The sequence below is a fragment of the Nicotiana attenuata genome, unplaced genomic scaffold, assembly GCF_001879085.1.
Source record: "Nicotiana attenuata strain UT unplaced genomic scaffold, NIATTr2, whole genome shotgun sequence".
NCBI classification, from domain to species: domain Eukaryota; kingdom Viridiplantae; phylum Streptophyta; class Magnoliopsida; order Solanales; family Solanaceae; genus Nicotiana; species Nicotiana attenuata.
This window is the reverse complement of record NW_017674238.1, coordinates 56,160-79,381: the sequence shown is the minus strand read 5'-3', so window position 1 is coordinate 79,381 and position 23,222 is coordinate 56,160. Positions and strand designations below refer to the sequence as shown.

At 40.0% G+C, this 23,222-nt stretch overlaps 1 protein-coding gene across 3 annotated transcripts in view; it reads left to right on the top strand.

The window, feature by feature from the left end:
• Positions 1-7,513, top strand: part of LOC109218268 — a 13,496-nt gene extending 5,983 nt beyond the window's left edge. The window contains exon 4 of one of the 3 annotated variants that reach the window (XM_019382622.1): positions 7,418-7,513. The gene's annotated coding sequence lies outside the window, so the exon portion shown is untranslated. Of the gene's footprint in view, positions 1-6,579; positions 6,754-7,417 lie in introns of those variants that run through there. The other 2 variants (XM_019382624.1, XM_019382623.1) reach the window with 2 other exon arrangements.
• The last annotated feature ends 15,709 nt before the right edge of the window (positions 7,514-23,222 follow it).

The following is a 23,222-nucleotide window of genomic DNA, read 5'->3' as shown; positions in this document are numbered from 1 at the left end:
TTTCGTCAAACACAAAATTCTGATGGATGAAACCTTTATAGTGTCTTCTATTATTGATGAACAACCCTCATCATGGAAAGACTCCAAACGGAGTCTTAAACACAAAAAGGAGGATATGTCCGTGGAAGAACTTGCCAATCATCTTCGTGTAGAACAAGAGTTCAGCATGCAGGATAAACCCAAGGAGCCTAGCACTCAAGATGGCAAGATTAATGTCGTTGAACATCGGGAGTCCTCCAAACCACATGAAGGACAATATAACGATAAGAAAAAGCATTATGATGATGGAAAAAAGAATGAGGGGTTCCAACGTTTGTGCTATAAATGCAATAAACCGGGCCACAAGAAGAGGGATTGCTCTATGTGGAAAAGAAAGAAGAGTCAAGGAAACCAAGGGGCATCAAAGGACAACTTTGTAGCCATGATCTCTGAAATCAATGTTATTGAAATGACCATTCTTGGTGGATAAACACAGGTGCTACCAAGCATGTGTGCAATGATCGTTCTTTCATCCGGTCATTCACATCGGTTGATGATGGGGCCGACCTCTACATGGGGAACTGTTCAACTATGGAAGTCAAGAGCATGGGACAAGTGAAATTGAAGTTCACATCTAGGATGATGTTAATTTTAAATGATGTATTTTATGTTTGCAGTGTTAGAAAAAATCTTGTTGGTTTCAAACAAGTATTTGAAGCCAATAAGTTTATATTGTGTAAGGGTGGTGTATATGTTGGGTAGGGGTATTATGCCAATGGAATGTTTAAGTTAAATGTAATAATCAATAATGACAATGCAATGAATGATGATGTTTCTCTTTACATCCTTGACTAATTTTTCGTTGTGGCATTCCCGTTTGGGACATGTTAATTTTCATAGAATTAGGGATATGTCTAAATATGATTTGATACCAGTGATAACTGTGGATAGTGAAAAATATAAAACTTGCATATTAACAAATATCACAAGGAAATCTCTTCCAAGTATCCAGAGAAGTACTAAGTTGCTTGAATTAATTTGTAGTGACGAGTGATTTTCACTGTACTCCTACAATTGGAGGAAAGAAATATGTTATTACATTCATTGATGACTGCTATAGATTTTGCAAAGTTTATCTTGTAAATTCTAAAAATTAAGCATTCGAAAATTCAAATTTACAAGACTGAGGTTGAATTGCAATGTGAATCTTCCGTTAAGTGTCTAAGGACCGATAGGGGAGGAGAATATTATAATCCCACATTTTTCCAAAGCACTGATATTGTAATCAAGTAACGACATCATATACACCACAACAAAATGGTGTAGCCGAACAGAAAAATCGAGTCTTAACGGAAATGGTTAATTGTTTATTGTCTAACTCAGGATTAAGTCACGGCTATTGGGGTGAAGCTATGTTAACGGCTTGTTATATTCTTAATAGGGTTCCTAATAAAAGGAATCCAACAACCTCATATGAACTTTGGAACAAAAGACAATCAAATTTGAGTCATCTTAAAGTTTGGGGACGTAGGACTATAGTTAAAGTCCCGGAACCTAAAAGAAAAAAGTCGGGTGAAACAGGAATTGAATGCATCTTTATAGGATATGCTGAAAATAGAAAAGCCTATAGATTTTTAGTCATTGAACCAAATGATTCATACTTGGTTAATACTGTCATTGAATCAAGAGATGTAATTTTTGATGAAACTAGATTTGTATCAATTCATAGACAAAAAGATATTGTTCCAGGTGATCCATGTTGTTTCACTTCACAACAATCAATCTTTTAAAATGGTGAAAATCAAGACGACATTGTTGAAGTAAGAAGAAGTAAGAGAGTTAGAAAAAAAAAGACATATAGAGATGACGTCTACATCTATTTAGTAGAAGGTTCAATTGATAAAACTAGAAATAAAATTCCTTATTGTTATAATATGGAAACGATCCCACTACTTTTAATAACGCCATGAAATCTCCAAATGCACCATTATGGAAGGAGGCTTTCCAAGATGCCATAGAGTCAATATGAAAAATAATACTTGGATCCTAACAGATCTTCCACCCGGTCGCAAACCCATAGATGGTAAATTGTTGTTCAAGAAGAAGTTGTCACGACCCGGAATTCCCATCGCCGAGACCTTGATGGCGCCTGACATTTCACTTGCTAGGCAAGCCAATATTAGAACAATTTACTTCTTGAAACAGCTAAAATGATAACATAAATAAGGAACTGAAATAACTGAAATAATCAAAATGTAAATGCGGAAGTTAAAACCGTAAAACATCTGTTACAAATCCCTGAACCGGGTGTCACAAGTGCACGAGCTACTAGAATAGTACATACAAAGGTCTGAAATAAGGTAAAGTTGTTCGAAAGGAAGATACACAACTAAATGAAAACAGAAAGGGGACTTCAGGAGCTGCGGGCGCTGAGTAGTTGTACCTCAAGTCTCCACAGACTGTCCAATCCGAGCTCTCTAGTAGCCGCCGCTGGGACTCCAAAATATGCATAGTGTCCAGAGTGTAGTATCAGTACAACCGACCCCATGTACTGGTAAGTGCCGAGCCTAACCTCGACGAAGTAGTGACGAGGCTAAGGCGGGTCACCTACACTACAACCTATACGCTGATAGAATAATTGAAATACTGAAGAGAATTAAATAGTCAACTGCAAATGATAACCACAGCCTCAAGATAAACCTGTGTAGTGCAGAATTACCAATCTTTAACAGTTCGAATGCGAATACCGGAAAACCAACAGAGCACAAGAAATGAAAATATATAGGTTGTTCCGTCGCGCAACCCGGTCCCACCAAAAACCACAAATCATCCCTTGTTCCACCAATGAAACATCAACAACAGAGATAATATATGTAAATATGTTGCGGCGCTCAACCCGATCCCACCATATATCAACACAGTATCATAAATCACCCTTATTTCACCATATCAATCCACCCTTATTCCACCTGTTGCGCTGTGCAATCCGATCCCACTGTATAGAACATATTTACCCTTATTCCACCATAACAATCCACCCTTATTACACCTGCTGCAGGGTGCATCCCGATCCCACCATATCAGTACCAAATACTCAAAGCACGATCAAATCAACAGTTCTACCACAAAGCCTTTACGGTCAACAAATACCAATCTGAACCAAAAGGAACTTGTATAGTAAAGAAATCTACACGAGTAATACTAAACAGCGAGACCAATCCAGCAATCGACAATTAGAAGGTTCAAATAAGTTAACTTAAACAAATAACAGGGAGTCATGAAACTATGGAAGAACTAACATCGTGAATAGAAAAGGATATTGAATAACAAGTAGCAATTAAGCATGGAAAGCATATAGGGCATATAAAAGTTATGACAGGAAAGGAAATAACTAAGGGAAACCAGTAAATCAGGGAAAACAGATAATTTGGCAGCGTATAAGCACTCGTCACCTCGTATATACACCGCTCACATGGAATTCATATAACACATAGTATGAGGGTTCCTAATTCCCTCAAGTCAAGGTTAGACACAATATTTACCTCACTCCGCAGTCAATTCAAAGCTCTACCAAGGCCTTTCCCCTAGAATTTGCCGCCAAACCACTCGTATCTAGCAATAATTAACTCAACAACGTCAAATACTGCTAAAGGAATCAAGTACGATGAATAAATTTAGATTTCCCAAACTTTTTCCCAAAAAGTCAAAAATCGACCGCGGGCTCGCTTGGTCATAACTCGAGGTTTGGACCAAAATTCATTTACCTATTCACTTCCGAGCCCGATTATGTAATTTGTTTCCAAATCCGACATCAATTTGAGGTCTAAATCCAAATTTCACAAAATTCCCTAATTCTACCCAAACCCCCAACTTCCACTATGAAAATCCTAGATTTTAGGTTAAAGATTTGTGAAATGTAGTGAAAGATTGAAAGAAAATGGGTTAGAATCACATAACAATGAATTGGGGTAGAAATGTTCTTCGAAAAATCATCTCTAGGGTTCTAGGATTTGAAAATTTGATGAATGAGAGAAAACTCCTGTCTAACTTAAGTTTTGATCAGTTGTAGGTGTCGCATTTGCGGCCTGGGGTTCGCAAATGCGAACTTTCCATCAAAAATGCGAAGTATGCCTGAAACTGCTGCCTTCGCATACACAAACAATTGTTCGCAAATGCGGCCTGTGATGATTGCAATTGTGATCCTAAACTTCGCAATTGCGAAGGTCCCCCTCTAGCCCCAATGCCCGCAAATGCGAGGTTCGCATTTGCGAGCCAGACCACGGAAATGCGAAGTTTGCAGGTCTGGTGCAGCAATTGCTGTGTTTTCTAAGTTCAAACACTCCGTAGCATATCCGAAACTCACCCGAGCCCTCGGGGCTCCAAACCAAACATGCACATAAGTCCTAAAAAATCATACGAACTTGCTCGTGCGATCAAATCATCAAAATAACGCCTAGAACTACGAATTGAACCTCAAATCAAATGAAATTTTCAAGAAAACTAAAACTTTTACTTTTACAACCCAACGTCTGAATCACATCAAACTAACTCAGTTTCTCATCAAATTTCGTAGATAAGTCATAAATATTATAATAGACCTGTATCGGGCTCCGGTACCAAAATACGGACCAATCAATTCTTAAGAACCATTAAACTTTCAAACTTTCAACAAAAAATCACATAGAGAGCTAGGGACCTCAGAATTCAATTCCGGGCATACGCCCAGGCCCCAAATTACGATACGGACCCACCGGGACCGTTGAAACACGGATCTGGGTCCATTTACTCAAAACATTGACCAAATCAACTCAATTTATCTTTTAAGGCAAAAATTCTTATTTTTATAAGTTTTTCACATATAAGGCTTCCGGAAAAATACCCGGACGATGCACGCGAATAGAGGAAGGCTAAAATACGATATTTAAGGCTTTAGAACACATATTTTTTTTCAAAAACATGAGATGACCTATCGGGTCATCACATTCACCACATTTAAAACAATCGTTCATCCTCGAACAGACATATAAAAGTACCTGGGCTGGTGAAAAGGTTGGCATATCTACTCCGCATGTCCGACTCGGACTCCTAAGTAGCTGCCTTGGCGGGCTGACCTCTCCACTGCACTCGAATTGAAGGATAACTCTTTGATCTCATCAGGCGAACCTGCCGGGCTAGAATAGCCACCGACTCCTCCTCATAAGTCAAATCCTTGTCCAACTGGACAGAGCTGAAATCTAGCACATGAGGCAGATCACCGTGGTACTTCCGGAGCATGGACACATGGTATACCGGATGAACTGCTGATAAACTGGGTGGCAATGCGAGCTAGTAAGCCACCTCACCAACTCTCTAAAGAATCTCAAAAGGTCCAATGTACCTAGTGATCAACTTGCCCTTCTTTCCAAAGCTCATTACACCCTTCATGGGTGACACACGGAGCAATACTCTCTCTCCAACCATGAATGCAACATCACGAATCTTACGGTCGGCATAACTCTTCTACCTAGAGTGACTTGTGCGAAGTCTATCCTGAGTGATCTTAACCTTATCCAAGGCATGCCGTACCAAATCTATACCCAATAATCGAGCCTACCCCGGCTCAAACCATCCGACCGGCGATCTACACCATCTACAATATAATGCCTCATAGGGAGCCAACTAGATGCTCGATTGATCCCAAGTTTCTCCAATGTCTATAACACAAGCGCGGAGCATATCCTCCAATACCTGAATAGTACGCTCGGACTGTCCGTCTGTCTAAGGATGAAATGATGTGCTCAACATGACCTACGTGCCCAACTCACGCTGTACTACCTTCCAGAAGTGCGAGGTGAATTGCGTACGTCGATCAGAAATGATAGACATGGGCACCCTGTAAAGACAAATGATCTCGTGGATATAAATCTTTGCCAACCACTCAGAAGAATAGGTTACTGCCACAGGAATAAAGTGCGGTGACTTGATCAGCCTATCCACAATAACCCAAACTGCATCGAACTTCCTCTGAGTTCGTGGGAGTCCAACAACGAAATCCATAGCGATACGCTCCCACTTCAATTCAGGAATCTTTATCTTCTGAAGCAAACTACCAGGTCTCTGATGCTCGTACTTTACTTACTGACAATTTAGACTCCGAGCTACATATGCAACTATGTCCTTCTTCATCCTCCTCCACCAATAATGCCGCCACAAGTTCTAATACATCTTGGTGACGCTACGATGAATAGAATACCGGAACAGTGAGCCTCTTCTAGAATCAACTCAATAAGTGAAACTTTGAAGTTCGTCATACCTTGCACAATAAGATTCAGAGGAATTAAATAGTTTCATATAGAAAGTAAATTATCTAAAGCTCCTAATACTGAATTACTTTGTCGGTGTTATTTACATCCATCTACCATAACAATCCAAAGGATACAAAGTGTATTCGAAAAATTTTGTATTATGTTTCTTTTCTTGAATTCTTTTTTCCTTCATAATTCCTCATGATAAAATTGGCTCTAAAACCTATCTTTAGTCATAATAAGACGCTAAAAAGAAATTTTTATTTTGTTCTTTCACATTTGATAATGACTGCATGTCTTTTCTTAATATTTACAGTTTATTGACTATGTGGTCTGTCTGTACATATGTCTTTTGATGACTTGTACATACGCTACTTTTGATGGTGTAGATGGTTATGGACTAAGGGTACAACTCGGAGACTATACAGGACTACACGTGCTTTGGTTTGAACTTTAGTTTTGTCCCTTGTGTACACGTGTTTTAGACAAACATTATAACTAGGGAGTCCTGTAAGTCTGTAACTAAAGATCAACCAGCTTGCTGAAAAAATGCAATAGTAGATCATCTAAACTACCTTTTGGTTTGAATTTACTTGTGTTCTCTAGTTTGCTCTATTTCTTCTGTGGTTATAATAGAAAAAGCAATACCTGGTATTTCTTAAGGAGTAGACAGATAGTATCATCGGGCTTACAGTGGCACTTCAAATATGTGCATTAGAATTTATTGCTTTATGGATTTCTCTTATTCAGATTGTGCCAGTGGAATTAGTTGTGCAAAGTATAGTACGTGCATAGAATTATAGAAAGTTCCTTACCTATGCATGCTATTTGTTTGAGCAACATTCAAACACTCTTCATAGTCAATCATTATATTTCTACTACCTTCAGTTGTCAAAAATTAATGTTATACCATATTCAAGAGAATTATTTTTTCAAAACATAAAAGAAAAGGTTGATTCAAGTTCAAGTCTGCTCTAGGATTGTAACTTTAGATATACCTGTGCCATTTTCGAAACCCCTTGTAACCTCCATTCGACGCAAAATATTTCATTCTACTTGGGCTTGATTCAGATTATCCTTGATTGCCTGCATCATTTGTTGTCTCTGTTGTACCATATCTTCTCTTATACCATATTTTGTTCAGCTGGTAAAAGGGAAGGAGTTTGCTCGTGTCCAATGGACAGCTATATCCGGCAAATTGTGATGGTGTACGCTTGAGAAAAGAGTGGTAGTTTTATTACCATCATTCTGCCAATAAATCCACTTACACTATTGCTTTGTCTTTTTTTTTTTCTATTTTATGAGTTACACCATTATTTTGACCTTTGAGATTTTATTGCCGTGTGGTAGCCTTTTAAACATCTATTAGTCCTTTCATTTATTTGTATAGATGCATATTTTTGGTATCACACCAAGTATATACTGATGACACAACTTCTACAATTTTACAACCCCTTGGTGAAACTACATAACATACATGTATAATATCTAATTCACCATAATATACTTATTGCTATAATACTTTAATCTAACAAATGATGGGCTTGGGCCCGGGCTTAGCACGGGACATCTTTAACTAGTAATTATAGGATGGTACAAGGTCGGTCGGTCATGGATCAATTTCATGAAATTCAACGCATTGTAAGTCGTTTCGTCAAACACAAAATTCTGATGGATGAACCTTTATGGTGTCTTCTATTATTGATGAACAATCCTCATCATGGAAAGACTCCAAACGGAGTCTTAATCACAAAAAGGAGGATATGTCCCTGGAAGAACTTGCCAATCATCTTAGTGTAGAACAAGAGTTCAGCATGCAGGATAAACCCAAGGAGCCTAGCACTCAAGATGGCAAGATTAATGTCGTTGAACATGGGGAGTCCTCCAAACCACACAAAGGACAATATAGTGATAAGAAGAAGCCTTGTGATGATGGCAAAAAGAATGAGGGGTTCCATGGTATGTGCTATGAATGCAACAAACCGGGCCACAAGAAGAGGGATTGCTCTATGTGGAAAAGAAAGAAGAGTCAAGGAAACCAAGGGGCATCAAAGGACAACTTTGTAGCCATGATCTCTGAAATCAATGTTATTGAAAATGACCATTCTTGGTGGATAAACACAGGTGCTACCAATCATGTGTGCAATGATCGTTCTTTCTTCAAGTCACTCACATCGGTTGATGATGGGACCGTCCTCTACATGGGGAGATCTTCAACTATGGAAGTCAAGAGCATGGGACAAGTGAAATTGAAGTTCAGAGCTGGAATTTTCGGACAAAAATGCCTTTTCGGAGGTTCTGCGCCAACAATTCTGAACTGCGCACTTTGCTTCAGCCTGACAGGATTTGAATCTTGCGGCCACATAATTCTGAATCGCGGCCGCATCTCTCTCTTTCTGCGATTCGCACATTTATAAGTGTGGCCGCACATGGCTCATTCGCGGACCGCACAAATGGAACTGCGACTGTGTAGCTGATCTTCTGTGGTCGCACAATAATTGTGCGGTCAACACTTCCGATGAACTTGATATGCATATTCTTTGAACTTTGCTCTTGCCTAGCTTCTACGGCCGCACATTTCGTGTTCTTTACTTTCTGCATTTATTATTCTTCAACTGTAGTGTAAGGAACACGTAGAAGAACCAGGTTCTTCTATAATCTATGCACACGATAACTTGGACACCACACAAATCACCCTCTCTCTTGTGTGGTATTGAAGTATAAAATATCAATTGGTATCAGAGTGGGTTATCCTTGAAGGGGCTAACACCTTAGGAAAAGATCAAGATGAATGCACGACCTGAAAACTGTGAAGGGAAATCCACCACTAGGGCACCGCCATCCAATGATCACTACTATTCTCTGTGGAAAGAGAGGAGAAGAGATCACTTGTAGATGACTGATGGATGCTTCAAATGTGGTAAAAAGAACCACATGATCAAGAATTGTCCTATATGAGAAGTCGAGTGCAAAAAGGAGAAATGTGAAAGAAGGAACAGAAAGAAAGAACAGGTTCATGACAAGAAGAACTACAATAAAAGGCCATCCAAAGCAATGGTTGCTACTTGGAAAGATTGTTCAGATGAGGACGCTGATGATAATGATGAACGAGCTCTTATAACAATTCAAGAATCTGATGATGAACCTGATAAAGAATCTGAGATAAGTTTTCTGGACATTAAGGATAAAATTAAACTCCTTCCTAAAATTGTCAGAAGCTAGGCAAGAGCAATTGTCAGAATAAAATTGTCAGAAGCTGGGCAAGAGCAATTGTCAAAATTAAACTCCTTCCTAAACTCCTTAAGAATAAAGAATCTGAGATAGATTGTCAGAATTGTTGCTAACTTTAATTGATGAATCTAAGAATATAAGTTCTGAAAAAGAATAGTTGTCAAAATAGTGTAACCTTTGTAAAGCATAATGCAAAAACCTGGAAATAAACATTTCTAAAACTGAAAAGGAAAATATTGCTTTAAAGAACCACGTTCATGCACTTAATACAACTGTCTTAGAACTTAGATCTGAAAATATAAATTTAAAGTTAGGGACAAGAAAAGAAATAGCAAGTGATATACAACTCAACCTAGAGGATGACTTAAGGAAGGTTAAAGATGAGCTATACAAAAAGAATGAAAATGTAAGAGTTCTGAAAGAAGACTTGACAAAGGTTAAACAAGAGCTTGATAGAACATGTAAATGGAACAGATCCTCCGATGCACTTTCATGGCTACAAGAATACCATAGTAGCAACATAAAGGGACTTATTTGGGAACTTTACATCTAAATGGGATCCCAAAAATTAAGTACCTAACACTCCCTAAGAATAAGATCTGCACACATTGTAAAAACATTGGTCACTAAAATAGTGATTGCACGACAAAAGAAAGGGCAGATCAAAAGAACAAAATTTTTGTTATAGGGAAAATTAGGCTGCCAAGTTGCGCTAAAAAGAATTTAATTTATCCTTTTTCCTATAGAGAGGGACCCAAACTAATTTGGGTTCCTAATACTAACCTCTAATTTTCTTTTGCAGGTCCAAGTGAGAGAGAGAAGCCAAAAATGATATATGACAAAAGGTTGCTCAAAACACATGGCAGGAAATAAGAAAAGGTTCCTTTCACTTGTGGACTTTAAAGGATGTATGTCTCCTTTGAAAAAGGAAAGAAAGGTAAAATCATTGGAGTCGGAAAGTCTTGCAGGGAAGAAGAGTGAACAATATATATGTAGTGGATCTGTCGACACTTTCCGATAATGAACTCACTTGCTTGAGTGTCATAGAAAGTGATCCCCTCCTTTGGCATAAGAGACTTGGACATGCTATTCTAAGTCAACTCAATAAGCTTATCTCCAAAGACTTGGTGATAGGGCTGCCTAACATTAAGTTCAAGGAAGATAAAGTTTGTGAGGCTTGGGCAAGGGATAAGCAGGTAAGATCTTCTTTCAAAAGTAAGAAAATGGTGAATACTACCAGGTCAATGAAACTAGTCCACAAGGATATGTGTGGAAAAATGAGGACAATGAGAAGAGGTGATAAGAGATATGTTATGGTGCTTGTTGATGATTACTCTAGATTTACTTGGACAATGTTTTTAACATCTAAAGATGAAGCATTTGACATGTTCACTTCATTTCTTAGAAATACTCAGAAACAACTAGGTAATTAACTTACATCAATTAGGTCTGATCATGGTACTGAAATTGAAAATGCTAAATTTGCTGAATTTTATGATGAAAATGGCATAGATGATAATTTTTCTACTCATAGGACTCTACAAAAAATGAAGTAGTTGAAAGAAACAATAGGATATTGGAAAAATGGCTAGGACTATGTTACTTGCTAGTAAATTGCCCCATAGCTTCTGGGCAGAAGCCGTGAACATTGCATGCTACATCATAAATAGGTACATAAATAGACCTCTTGTTGAGAAGACTCTCGATGAATTACTTAAAGGTAGAAAGACAAATATATCACACCTTAGGGCATTTGGATGGAAGTGCTTTGTGCACAATAATGGAAAGGACTCCTTTGGTAAGTTTGATCCTAGGAGTGATGAGAGAGTATTCTTGGGATATCATTCACATGGTAAAGCTTATAAGATATATAACAAAAGAACTATGTGTGTAGAAGAAAGCGTGCATATTGTTTTTGAAACTAACATTCTTCTTGAGAGTGTAACGACCCGACCGGTCATTTTTTTGTATTTTACTCGCCGGTGCTCGGGCATGACTAGCCTCGTATGATGTATTATGACTAATGTAAATAGTCGGTTTTGGTTTTCAGGTGGAACATAACATATATGAAAGAACGGTTCTCAACATAAGGCTTAAAATTTGAGAGGTTTGACCAAGTCTTTCACTTTTAGTACTCGATCTCGGATTTGAATTTTTATGATTGGATTAGCTCCGTTGGGCGATTTTTGACTTAGGAGCGTGTCCGGAATGTATTTTGGAGGACCGTGGTAAATTTAGGCTTTAAATGGCTAAAGACGGAAATTTAAGTTTGGAAGTTTGACCGAGGGGTTGACTTTTTGATATCGGGATCAAAATCCGATTCCGGAAATTGGAATAGCTCCATTATGTCATTTATGACTTGTGTGCAAAATTTGGAATCAATCGGACTTGATTTGATAGGTTTCGACGTTGTTTGTGGAATTTAAAAGTTTCTAAGTCCTTAGGCTAGAACCCGAGGTCGATTTGGTGTTATTTTGAGTAATTCGAAGGCTCGACCAAATTTTAATGATGTTATGGGATGTGCTGGTACATTTGATTGAGGTCCCGGGGGCCCCGGGTGAGTTTCGGGGTGAGTTTTGAGCGAGTTCGGACATTTCGGCATTCGAAAGTGGTTCCGGATCGTGGGGGGGCCGCGGACAGCGGAAAAATTATCCCCCTAGCAGCAAAAAGGACCGCTGTCAGTGGTGATATTTCGCTGCAGCGGTGGAACTTCCGCTGCGGCGGAAAATGGTTCGCGGCCGCGGTCATGAAGAATCCGCAAGGCCGCTGGTCCAACTTCGGAAGCCTATATCTTTTGATCTACAAGGAATTTTGAGATGATTTAAAAACAAAAGTTGTAGCCCTTTGTGTCTAGTTTCCAGAAAGGTAAAGAAATCATAATTTGGACATCTGTAGAGATAAGTTATGGCCAAAATACTAAGGCATGTCTGTGCAGCCACCTGAAGTGCGATCAGAGGTGCTTTACCGCGGTCAGCGGTGATTTTTACGCGGTCAACGGTGAAGGAATCCGGAAGGTGCATTATAAATACAAGATTTGGGGTTTCATTTCATATTTTGACCTAGAGAGCTCGGGCTTCGGCGATTTCTTGAGTGATTTCCAAAAAAAGGATCGGGGTATGTGATTCTAACCCAATTTTGGCTAAAATACATGATTATAACGTTGGATTCATCATTTGAGCAGAGATTTGGGATGAAAATTTGGGGAAAATTGTGGAACTTTATAAAATGAATTTTTGGGATATGAAAGCCGATTCGAACTCGGAATTGAGTTAAACTAGTATGGATAGTCTCATAATTGAATGGGTTGTCGGATTTTGAGACTTTGGTCGGATTTCGACACGTGGGTCTGGGGGTCGGGTTTGAGCGGTTTTGGGATTCATGAGTTAATTTGATAATTTTCGCGTGGGCTTTTGTCCCTATGGCTTGTATTGATGTTATAATATTGATTTTGGATAGATCGGGGCGATTTGTGGCCGAGTCGAGCAGCAAGGGCATTGCGGAGTCGATTTCTTGTGGTTCGAGGTAAGTAATGATTGTAAATCTCGTCCTGAGGGTATGAAACCCCAGATTTCACGTCGTTGTGCTACTTTGAGGTGACACACACGCTAGGTGACGAGCGTGAGGGCGTGCACCTTTGGGGATTGTGACTTGGTCCGTCCCGTACGGCTATTAAGTCGCATATTTGATTGAAAACTATTTGATATCATTGTGTTTTGGAAAGTATTACTATGTTTTGGGCTGAATGCCATATTTGGGCCTAGTGCGAAGCTGTTTGGACCCTTATGGGCTTTTTACTACTGTTTCCTCACTGTTTTGGTTTAATATTTACACTCAGTCATGCTACGTTTTACTGATTTCATAACTCAGTCTCTATTACTCTGTTTTTATGCATAAAAATGATATTTTGGGCTAAGCACCCTGTTTTACTGATAGCCCGAGTGGCTTGTGAGGCTGATGACCGAGAGAGGCCGAGGGTCTGATTGTGAGATTGATGACTGAGAGAGGCCGAGGGCCTGGTTGTGAGGATAATATATTTATGGATCGGGCTGCACGCCACAGCGAGATATATATATATATATATATATATATATATATATATATATATATATATATATATATATATATATGTATGTATGTATGTATGTATATATATATATATATATATGTATGTATGTATGTATGTATGTATACGGATCGGGCTGTACGCCGCAGCGGTATATGGATCGGGCTGCACGCTGCAGCGATATTGGATCGGGCTGCACGCCGCAGCGATATAACGCTTCGGCTGTAGGAGCCCCTCCAGAGTCTGCGCACCCCTAGTGAGCGCAGTCGACTATATATATGGATCGGGTTGTATGCCGCAACAATATATGGATCAGGCTGCACGCCGCATCGGTTATTATAAGGTTCCTATTGAGCGTGAGTGCTGATTAATGAGAATTAAGTCATGAATGACTGAGAGGCTTGCCCGAGGGGCTATATATATATATATATATATATATATATGATGTTTTTCCCGAGGGGCTTGTTTATGAAATACTATTTGCACTCATCTTTATTCTGAGCCTCTATTGAAAATGATAAACAAATGTTTTGAACAACTTTCATTGAAACTGGAGATTTTACGAGATGTTCGAAATTTAATTACTGATTTGTTTTTTTTATTTCCACTGAGATTTTCATGTTATGAGATGTATATGAGTGACCGAGAGGTTTGCCCGAGGGGCTGTATACGAACTATGTTTTGCCCGAGGGGTCGATTATGATTTTCATCACTTTCACTATAAACTACATTGAACCTCTATTGAAACTGTTAGAAAGACATTTTTCAAAGGATTTTACCGAAATTGGACTTTAATGAGATGATTTGATTTGTATCCTATTTTGGAAACATACTGTACCCACTGTGGTGCTATGACGTGGATTACGTGATTTCTTACTGCTCGATCCTTATTTACTTTTATTACTTACCGAGTTGGCATACTCACATTACTCCCTGTACCTTATGTGCAGATTCAGGTATTTCTGAACCCGGTGGCGGGTGTTGATTACTTAGTGGCAGGTTCATCGGAGTTAGCAAGGTAGCTGCCTGGTGTTCGGAGCCCTGCTTTTCTCCCTCCTTATTCTTCCTTAGTGTATTTTTGGTGATTTTTCCTAGCCATGTTGGTCTTGATGTGTCAGACAGTTGTAGTAGATGCTCATGACTTGTGACACCCCGATGTCGGGCTTGTGTATTTATTCTGCACTGGTTATTTAGACTTATACTTTGAGATTTCTTGTTAATTAATGGCTTAAAAATGACTTTTACAAAATAATGGTTTGATTTGGGAATCGTGTCGTCTGGCCTAGTTTCATGATAGACGCTATCACGACTGGGTCGGTTTTAGGGTCGTGACAAGTTGTTATCAGAGCCTAGGTTACATAGGTCTTACGGGTCATGAGCCGGTTTAGTAGAGTCTCACGGATCGGTACGGAGATATCTGTACTTATCCTCGGGAGACTGAAGAACCTTTAGGAAAAACATCACATTCTTGAATTCTTATTGTGCGACATTGATTCATCTTGAAATGTAACTCTTGAAATTCCTTCCACGCATTCGTAAGCGCGCATGAGGGCTCGGTATCAGCTGCGCATTGACGACTTGTGATTCACTGATCGAGGGGTGAGATGTGATTTCTGTGTGTTGATGTTGGGCTAGTCTGGAGGACTTGAGGCCGGGCTCTGCTTGTAGCTTGAGCACTAAGGTGTTGATTGTGTGAGCACGCGCTTTTGGATTTATATGTTCGATAGTGTCCCTATTAGGGGAAGTGAGGATTGGATAGCTACGTGATGATCATGATGTGACTACGAGATGTGTTCATATGATTTGAATGAGACGAGAAGGGTCTGCTTGGGGGTAGCAAGAACTATCTGGTGCTTGATTTCCATCGTGATTTGATGTATAGCCCCGAGTTGTGGGGGTGTTGAAGGATCTTTTCATGTTGTCTAGTTGGGAAGTGAAGCAGATTTCATGTTGTGATACGAGTTCAGACTCAGGAAGATTAAGTGATTGCGTGATGTTTATGATAGTGGAAGGGTATAAAGAGATGTTAGTTTAAGGCGAAGCAGGTGGGTTATCTCCTACGGAGTGTTTTGCAGTTTGTGTGATCCTTATGTGGTTTGTTGGAAGTCCTCTTGATCGTTATGAGGGTGAATGCGAGGTTCGCAAATGATTTGAAATACGAGATGTTATATGTTGCATGGGTTTATGAAGGATTTAGTTGAATCTCACTATGGTGCTGTGGCAATGATAGAGTATAGGCGTTGTGAGTTTTTGGTGTATTCTGATCTATGGCTTTGAGCCAAGTGGGGGAGTCCGCTTTTGATAAGTTGATTTCATGATTATGTGTTGTATTGGTTTCGATTTAAGGTATACTTTTGAATGAGTTATTTTCTGCAAAGGGTGAGATCGAAGATGACTTAAGTAAAGGAAATTCTGGATAAACTTTATGACTATATGAGAATCACGGAACGATTTGAGTTGTTATTGGTGAAGGATGTAATGTGTATGGAGCAGGAATATATTTGGTTGCATTAAGGTGGAGTTACTTCCTTGTGTGTTGGAGTGCTAATGGGGCACTGGTCATTCGGTCCGTTTGGTCAGTCTAATTGAGATTTGAGCAGAGTGGAAGACTCTTAAGAATGGTTCAAATGAATTCAAGATTCGAGCGTGGCAATTGGGAATCTTCAGGATGTGCATTTGGCTAGAAACTGAGATTTATATGGGAGGATGTCAGGACTTGTGGCATTTCTGTATCATCATGGATTCTACATACCAATATCAGGAAAGCGAATGTAATGATTTTAGATTCGCAGAATGGTCTCTTCAGAGCGGGTATCTTGGTTGTGGTACTTTTGGAGGTGCTTTAGAAGAGTACAATGGTTTATGAGCCTTAGGGCGGTGTAGTCTTATGCTTGGGTCTCGTGTGGTGAGTCTGAGTTGAGGATTTGCGGTATTATGGAAAGGAGAAGTAACAAATTGAAGGTAATTTGGAAGGAACTTGGATAAATAGGATAGCTTGGTAGTAGGTCAGATCGGCATTCTATGGAATACGATTAGTTCTTTGGGTATTTATGAGATAATAAGTTTCTACAGGTGTTTTGTGGCAAAGCTCTTAGGTTTTGATGGCTTGCGTAGCTTGGTTGAGTTAAAAGGATTCAGTCTTGATGGTTTGATTTTGTGCAAAGGGGATCCGGGGAGTTCTTGATGATTTCTACCACGGTTGGAGGCGTACATTTCTACTGGCACGAGGAGCATGTGATGTATAGAATTTTTCTTCTAGATGGGAACAATGGAAAGTTCTTGGCTAGTTGAGTACGTAGTTGCTTGTAGCTCGAAGTGGGTTATGAAGTTCTCGTATTTTTCGTATGATAGCATAGTATATGCTGTGTGTTGTGTAGGATGGAGATTTGCATGTGTAAGATCACGGTTAGGTTTTGAAGGGGAGGCCATGAGTCCTTAGGCAACATGGACAGTTTCATATGACTAGGTAAATAACATTACTATTTGGTATGGCTTGATGAGAGTATACATTTCAGAAGGGCGGATGTATTTTGATCTATGGATACTTCATTGGTATTGCGGCACTCTCCTAGTTGATCGACTGAATTTTTTCTTTGTGGCACAGAAGAATTATAGAAGTATTCCTCGCGGGATGATCATGTATGAGAGATGTGTTAGACATTCAGGCGGTGGAGTTGGGATCAAAAATGGTGATTCGTATGTTCTAATGAATTTGGAGATTGAGCGCTTTCCTGAGTAGATGGTTTCGTGGTTGTGGACTGTGAAAATGTAGCTAAGGTTAGTCAGAGGTTGGTATGTGTTGTGATTCAGTCACTGTGGACTTTCGGAAGGTTATTTATCTGTTGTGGGACACTAGAGTTTATTTAGGGATCATGTTATTTATCTGTTGTGGGTGACTAGAGTTGATTTAGGAATCATTGGTAGGCCCAGTATGGATGTGTGTTCTGCACCGGGTCGAAATTGTTGACTCTGAATTGCTATTTTTGGGATTGGGATTCATTGGTTAAATGCACAAATGATATGGTTTTATTTGGGATTATAGCGGAATTTGAGTTTGATGGGTATCAGGGTATTGCACGATTGATTGCGCATTGGGTATGTTCTTTCGGGCCTGTGTGGCATTGCGTCATTTGCTTCTCCCTGGATACGGTGATTCACTCTTGGTACCAGATATCAAATTGCGCGTGGTTGTTGATTTTGAGCATGGTGACTTGAGGTGTTTCGTTTGGGCCAGTGTTTGGATAGGATCGCACATTGCAGCGAAGTTATGTGGAGGTATGATCCTTTGGGTTAGATTCGTGTACTCTGGTTTTACGGTGTGTGATAGGCTCTTAGCATCGTGTTGTGGTGGTACTGGCGAGCTTGCGGTACATCTCTCTCATTTGAGTCTTTTTTTTCATAATTTGAGTACATTTGGATTGTTGCTTATTGGTGCGCGGATTGCACGGGTTGTGGCTTTAGATTGTATTGATGTGTCATGTCACCAGAGTAGTCGTGTCGGATGAGATAAGATGATTGGGCCCAGAATGGATACTGTCGGATTCGATTTCAGCATGTTGGAAGGATAATATCGAAGTTCGGCTTAAGCAATTCACTATAGTCCTAGCCGAAGGAGATGGAGCTCCATGATTGGTTGATCTGATGAATGGTTATGATTTCGGCGTGTTTCTTTCATCATTGGCAGTATACGAAAGTGTTGAAATGAGGTTTTATTGGATAAGAGGTTTATTACCGGTATTGGGTTGTATGAGCAGCTGTTGTGATTAGAAGTTATCGCTATGAACGTTCTGTTGTGTGGTATATCATGTGATTTCATCTTGAGTTGCGGATATGGTTTGATACATCTTGCGGACTTATACGATGTATAGATATGAGATTCTGATCCTATAGATGATTTTGGAAGTGGAAATTTGGTTCTAAGGATTATGGGCTAGGATGGATTACGAGATTTCAGTTATGTTGTGCTATCGGACCTATGTGGGATAGGGTGACATGGGATCACCCCCGGGTATGTGCTTAGTGAGGATACATGGCGATTTGACGTCTTTTGGAACAACTCTAGGCACGTTCGAGGACGAACGCATGTTTAAGTGGGGGAGGATATAACGACCCGACCGGTCGTTTTTAGAATTTGCATTTCGCTCGCTGGTTCTCGGGCATGACTAGCCTCGTATAATGTATTATGACTTATGTAAATAGTCGGTTTTGGTTTTCAGGTGGAACAGAATAGAAAAGAAAGAATGGTTCTCAGCTTAAGGCTTAAAATTTGAGAGGTTTGACCAAGTCTTTGACTTTTAGTACTCGATCTCAGATTTGAATTTTTAAGATTTGATTAGCTCCGTTGGGTGATTTTGGGATTAGGAGCATGTTCGGAATGCATTTTGGAGGTCAGTGGTAAATTTAGGCTCGAAATGGCTAAAACCAAAAATTTAAGTTTGGAAGTTCGACTGAGGGGTTGACTTTTTGATATCAGGATCAAAATCCGATTGCGGAAATCGAAATAGCTCCATTATGTCATGTATGACTTGTGTGCAAAATTTGGGGTCAATCGGACTTGATTTGATAGGTTTCGGCGTTGTTTGTGGAATTTAAAAGTTTCTAAGTCCTTAGGCTTGAACCCGAGGTGGATTTGGTGTTGTTTTGAGTAATTCGAAGGCTCGACTAAATTTTAATAATGTTATGGGATATGTTGGTACATTTGATTGAGGTCCTGGGGGCCTCGGGTGAGTTTTGAGCGAGTTCGGATATTTCGGCACTAGGAAGTTGTTCCGGATCGCCCCAGCAGCCAAAAAGACCACTGTCAGCAGTGATATTTCGGCGTAGCGGTGGAACTTCCGCTGCAGCGGAAAATGGTCTACGGCGGCGGTCATGAAGAATCCGCAGGGCCGTTGGTCCAACTTCGGAAGCCTATATCTTTTGATCTACAAGGAATTTTGAGATAATTCAAAAATGAAAGTTTTAGCCCTTTGTGTCTAGTTATGGCGAAAATTCTAAGGCATGTCTGTGCAGCCACGTGAAGTGCAGTCAGATCAGCACTAATTTCCCGCGGTCAGCGGTGAGGGAATCCGGAAGGTGCATTATAAATACGAGAGAGGCCGATGGCCAGGTTTTGAGGATTATATATTTATGGATCGGGCTGCACGCCGCAACGATATATATATATATATATATGAGGATCCTCATATATATATATATATATATGTAAGGATCGGGCTGCACGCTATAGTGACATAGCGCTTGGGTTGTAGGAGCCCCTCCGGAGTCGGCACACCCCCAGTGAGCGCAGTCGACTATATATATTGATCGGGCTGTATATATATATATATATATATATATATATATATATATATATATATATATATATATATATATATATATATATATATATATGTATATGGATCGGGCTGCACGCCGCAGCAATATGTTGGGTCGGGCTGTACGCCGCAGCGATACAGCGCTTGGGCTGTAGGATCCCCTCCGGATTCTGCACACCCCCAGTGAGCGCAGTCGACTATATATATATGGATTGGGCTGCACGCCGCATCGATATATGGATCGGGCTGCACGCCACAGCGGTATATGGATCGGGCTACACACCGTAGCGGTGTATGGATCGGGTTGCACGCCGCAGCGATATTGGATCGGGCTGCATGCCGCAACGATATAGTGTTTGGGTTGTAGTAGCCCCTCCGGAGTCGGCACACCCCAGTGAGCGCAGTTGTAATATATGGATCGGGCTGCATGCCGCAACGATATAGCGCTTGGATTGTAGGAGCCCCTCCGGAGTCGGCACACCCTAGTGAGCACAGTCGACTATATATATGGATCAGGCTGCACGTCGCAGCGATATATGGATCGGGCTGCATGCCGCGACGGTTATTATAAGGTACCTATTGAGCGTGAGTGCTGAGTGTGAGTGCTGATTGATGAGAGTTGAGTCATGAGTTCCCCTAGGGGCTTGTTTATGAAATTACTGTTTGCACTCATCTTTATATTGAGTCTCTATTGAAAATGTTAAACAAATGTTTTGAACAACTTTCATTGAAACTGGAGTTTTTACGAGATGTTCGGAATTTAATTTCTGATTGGTTTTGTTACTTCCACTGAGATTTTCATGTTATGAGATGTATATGAGTGACTGAGAGGTTTGCCCGAGAGGCTGTTTGTGATTTATGTTTGCTTGAGGGGCTGTATACGAACTATGTTTTGCCCGAGGGGTCGATTATGATTTTCATCACTTTCACTATAAACTACATTGAACCTCTATTGAAACTGTTAGAAAGACATTTTTCAAAGGATTTTACTGAAATTGGAGTTTAATGAGATGATTTGATTTGTATCCTGTTTTGGAAACATACTGTACCCACTGTGGTGCTATGATGTGGATTACGTAATTTCTTACTGCTCGGTCCTTATTTACTTTTATTACTTACTGAGTTGGCGTACTGACATTACTCCTTGCACCTTGTGTGCAGATTCAGGTATTTCTGAATCTGGTGGCAGGTGTTGATTACTTAGTGGCAGGTTTATCGGAGTTAGCAAGGTAGCTGCCTGGCGTTCACAGCCTTGCTTTTCTCCCTCCTTATTCTTCCTTAGTGTATTTTTGGTGATTTTTCCTGGCCATATTCGTCTTGATGTGTCAGACATTTGTAGTAGATGCTCATGACTTATGACACCCCGATGTCGGGCTTGTGTATTTATTCCGCACTGGTTATTTAGACTTATACTATGAGATTTCTTGTTAATTAATGGCTTAAAAATGACTTTTACAGAATAAGAATCGATATTTCATAGAAGAATGACCGAGACCAGTATGAAGTTTATTGGACATGAATGATGGTTTGATTTGGGAATCGTGTCGGCTGGCCTAGTTTCATGATAGGCGCCATTACGACTGGGTCAGTTTTAGGGTCGTGACAGAGACGCGGGAATAAGATGATAAAAAGATTGGACTGACAAGAAACTCAAATGATGAAGCCACATTCCAGTTTGAAGCTGCATCACAGGAAGGAACATGTAATGGAACAAGTCCTTCCACCCGGGGCAACTTGACAGGGGGAGCTGACTAGAGAGGAAATGATCCTCAAACCTCGAGGGAACCTGTCCATGAACATATTCCTCAGTAACAAAACCAGGAAGGAACATCCAAAGAAATTGATCATCCTATTGTAACATCCACGAAGTTGAATTTGGATGAACCTTGTACATCTGTTGATCAGATGATGTATAGGGAAATGATTGGCTCTTTGTTATATCTCACTGCTAGTAGACCTGACATTATTTCCAGTGTAAGCCTTTGTGCTAGATTTCAGGCAAAAATCTAAAGGAGTCTCACTTGAAGGTTGTCAAGAGGATCTTGAGATATCTAAAAGGTACCACTGATCTTTGTGTATGCTATCCAAAAGGTAGTAATTATGATTTAGTGGGATATGTTGATGCTTATTATGCAGGTTTTCTTATAGATAGAAAGAGCACTTCAAGTGTGGCACACTTTATTGGCTCATGTCTTGTATCTTGGCCAAAAAGCAAAACTCTATGGCTTTGTCTACTGCTGAAGCTGAGTTGTATCCCCGTCTTTTGTGATAACACTAGTGCAATTAGTATGACCAGAACCCAGTCCATCACAAAAGAACTAAGCACATAAATGTTGGGCATTATTTTCACAAGGTTAATTTTGAGAGGTATTGATCACTGTGGAATTTTGTGCTACTGATAAGGAAATCGCTGACATATTCACAAAAGCTTTGAGTAGGGATCACTTTAAAAGGAACAGGTTAGAATTAGGGATGATTAAGATCACCTAAACAACTGTTTCTAACTCAATTATTGGTTAGATAATAATAATTGGATTAGATATTTCTCAGTCTTATGCTTTTATTAATATACTCTTGTGCCATGTACTAAAATATCTCACTGATGTCCAATGATATTGTAACGACCCGGCCAGTCGTCTCATAAGTTACCGCCCCGTTTCCCCCATTTTAGGCTTCCTTATGCTTCGTTATACGTGTCATGTGTAGTCGAGTTGAGTTGGACTGGTTTTGGTAGGAAATGAGACACTTAGTCTCTTTAAGGAAGGTTTGGTTTGGAAAAGTCAACCGGATGTTGACTTGTGTGTTAGAGAGCTCGGATGTGATTTCCAGTGATTCGGTTAGCTTCGGGAGATGATTTGTGACTTAGGAGTGTGATCGAAAGTGGTTTTGGAGGTCCGGTGTAGAAATTAGCTTGTTTTGGCGAAATTTAGTATTTTGGCGATTTCCGGTTGGTAGGTGAGATTTTGATCCGAGGGTCGGAATGGAATTCCGAGAGTTGCAGTAGCTTTGTTAGGTGATTTGGGATGTGTGTGAAAAATTTCAGGTCATTCGGAGATGTTTTGGTCGGGTTTTTGATCGAATGCGTGTTTCGGAAGATTTTGAAGAACTTAGGCTTGAGTTTGATGTAATTTGACGGTTTTGGTGTTGTTTGAGGTGTTTTGATGATTGGAACAAATTTGGGTGATGTTTTAGGATGTGTTGGTGCGTTTGGTTTAGGTCCCGGGGGCCTCGGGGTGATTTCGGGTGGCTAATGGAAGGTTTTAAACTTGGCAAATATTGCAGAAAACACAGCAGATGTTGCAGGGGATTTTGGTCATCGCGATCGCGTAGAAGGTTTTGGGAGGCATGAAT